A 3,431-nucleotide genomic window follows, 5' to 3' on the forward strand; every position below is an offset into this window, starting at 1 on the left:
AGAATATGACTGGCTTGGACGAATTGAATTGGACAGAGCTTCCGCGTCACAATCGTAGAGAATCGCCGATTGGACGGAACTGGCCTTCTCGGTGGAGTATCGGTCTTCAGAATCGACCATACTCTAGAATCGATCACTTCCTTTCTCTCTCTCTCTCTATAGACACGTTGACTTGACTCCCATCTGATCTGATCTTCACTTGATTGACCTTCAGTTGGACAGAACCTTCCCAAGGCGATGACTCGAAATCAATAGAGAACTGATCTCGAAAACTCTCTAAAACTCTCGAAATAGCTCGGAATCACTTGCTTTCTTTTTCTACTTTTCTCTCAAGGTTTTAACTTTGTTTAGACAGGTCTGGATGTGAAGAAATGAGCAGGGGTCGTGGGGTATTTATAGGAGACACCAGCCAATCAGCTTCAGGTAGGTGGCAGCCCGTGTGTTGCTTCGCATGGCTCCGGACGCATGCGCGGCGGCACCTCGTGCTCCACATGGCTGGCTGCATGTCCAGGACACATACAGGACACCACCACTCCTCCCAGATGTCAGGCTGCATGACTGGAACTCATGCAAGACGCCACCCCAGCATACACATGTCGATCAGCATGCTTCGGTTGCATGCGCGGAGACACCTCGTGCTTGGCCGTTCCACCTCGTGCTTCTATGTGTCAAGCTGCATGTTCAGCTTTCATGCACGTCTACACCTCCTTCTTGTGTTGACACTAAGCTGCTGACGTGATAGACAGAACGTCCTGGCCATATGCATAGGGACACCTCGAGCTTCTTGGTCGGTTTACGCGATTTTTGACCTTTCCGGCATATTTTCGTCCCGCGATCAATCCCAAATATTTTTCTTCTCCCGTTCAGATGAGTTTAATATTTTTAATAAACTCCAATCTGAAGTCTGACCTTGGCGGTAAATATTTCCCGATCCTTCGGCTTCATTGAAGACTTGCATAATACCGAAATTTGGATTTTCGTCTAATTTCAGGTTTTCCCGTCGTTCTTCAATCCCGTCGTGCTTGCTTCCCGTCGTGCTTACTTCCCGTCGTGCTTAATTCCCATCATGTTTCCAATGTCTTCGAAATAATATTCCGCTGATACGAAGTTTTGCAGAAAACTTCGTGCTGAAGAAACGTCATTCTTCCAAAACGTCGAGCTTCTAAACCGTCGTGCTTCCAAAAATGTTATGCTTCGAAAACGTCCGTCTCATCAGTCTAAGACATCTTCTAACTATGGTCGAGCAACTTATTCGACTCATAGTTAACTCACGATCACTTCTTCGCCCACTTCGTACTTCAAAACTTCTCGATCGATCCTTATTGCCTGCGACTTAACCACCACAAAGATACTCGACCACTCTTTTCTTTTCTTCTTTTTTTTTTTTTTTTTTTAACGGGTTTCTACATTCTCCCCCCTTAATAGAATTCATCCTCGAATTCTTAGTTGCGCCATTGCTCGTCTTCACAACATTCTCCACTTGTCTCCATAACCTCTTTACTCTGTCCACCACGGTTCCTTGAGTGTCCTCTTCAAGGCCTCCACAATCGTCTTCATATCTCTTCACTTGAATGATCACTGAGTCATCCTCTTTCTTTTACTCTGCCATAACACACTCATCGCCCATGATACTATCTTGTTCTTTCTGTAGATATCATCCTTGTCCAGATTCCTCAAATCCTTCTCGATCTTCGTCTTCCCAAGTACTGATGAAGTCCTTTCCCAACGAAGTCTTGTTTCCTCCCATCTGTCCAGTCCATTCCACTGTCCAGTCCCTCTGAAACTGTCTCTCCTCTTTCGCTTCGGGTTTGGGTTTGGCCTCGAACTCCCTCCACTTTAAGGTTTTCATCCCTTAAAGTTCCGATCAACAAACACACTTACTCGCTGCAACTCAAAAGAACACTTCACATGCAAGTTAGTAGACAATTAATCAAATAATCTACTAACCTAGCAAATACTAACAATGCAACCTAACCGCAATTCTAACCAGCAACCTAACAGTTCTACCCAAGCAACCTAGCAATTCTAGATTCCACTATCTCAATCCTAATTCCTAAAACAATAAATCCTATCGCTGGACGTGACCGGTTTCCCTAATGCCTTTTGTGACTCATTTTGACTCGATAAATTATTTAAAACTGATTAAATCATGAGTTCCGGAAGCATGGACGAAACCATGCTCTGATACCACCTCTGTAACACCCCCGAACCGTCCTAGACATAGGTCGACCCACCGGCCAACAATCTAACAAGAACATGACCGACGGACGACCCACACCAAGGGTTTGAGATGAAAGGCCAACCGGCCAGCCAACAATCAAACAAGAACATGACTGACCGTCCAACCCAACACCATGGTCCGGAAGCGCTACGTGACGGGCTAGGGACAATCCGGTCAGAGTCACAAACTTTACTCCACGACCTAGACCAGTTCATCCACTAACTCGTCCCGCTGCGTCAAGGCATAAGGCTTTGCAACCCGTACCTAGAGTTAGCGTTTTCCGTTAGATAAAGGCCTAAGGCTTTTCAACCCGTACCTCGACCTAACGTTGTGTTAGACCGGACTAGTCAAATATCAGAGTACTCATGAAGCGCATATAAAACAATTACTTTTATTGATTCAAGAAATATTCATACATTGAATAATTCAAGACTGGGCCCGGCCTAATGCCAAATCGAGTCAACATAACACAGTTCACAATACCGTTTACAAAAGGCATGAAAATCTACACCGGCGGTCCTAACGTCCAGCACCAAGCTATCCGATCATCCTTACCTAAAACGACCTGCAAAAAGGACAACGGAGTTGGATGAGTAACCTAATGTTACTCAGTGAATTATGATCCCCAACTAGCAAATACAACCCCTCGCTATCCCACCCGAAAAATTCTAAAGCGAGAGGTTCACCTAATAAGCAATATCTGAAATACGCAGCGGATAATAATAAGATAATTAACGATATGAAATCGTAACCGCTAATGACTTGCTAACCACTTAATCTAGGGTTCAACAACCCTCTACACCATCTACACTATAACTAGGGCCCTTTGTGACTTAGTGTTCCTCCTCTATCCTCGGCAATATCCTATCCCCCTATCACAAAGACCAGAAACGGAACTTTCAACCGAACGCGGCCCACAGTACAGTCGGGTCACCGCGCGACAGCCCCAGTACAGTCGGGCCACTGTCGGTTGTTACACGACGATCGCGGCCCACAGTACGGTCGGGTCACCACGAGACAGCCCCATTACAGTCGGGTCACTGCCGGTCACTACCCCGTCCGTGTAACCACTCAGCCATAGGCCATGACCCCGTCTCTCTGAGTGCTCTCGATCCAGCGAATAAGGGGTTTCCTTAAACCCGCTGGGTACGAGGTCGAGGAAACACTAATCCACCTCAAACATGCCTAGCACAGTGGGTTACACAAATGC

This window comes from Brassica napus, unplaced genomic scaffold, assembly GCF_020379485.1.
Source record: "Brassica napus cultivar Da-Ae unplaced genomic scaffold, Da-Ae ScsIHWf_1409;HRSCAF=1991, whole genome shotgun sequence".
Taxonomy (NCBI): Eukaryota; Viridiplantae; Streptophyta; class Magnoliopsida; order Brassicales; family Brassicaceae; genus Brassica; species Brassica napus.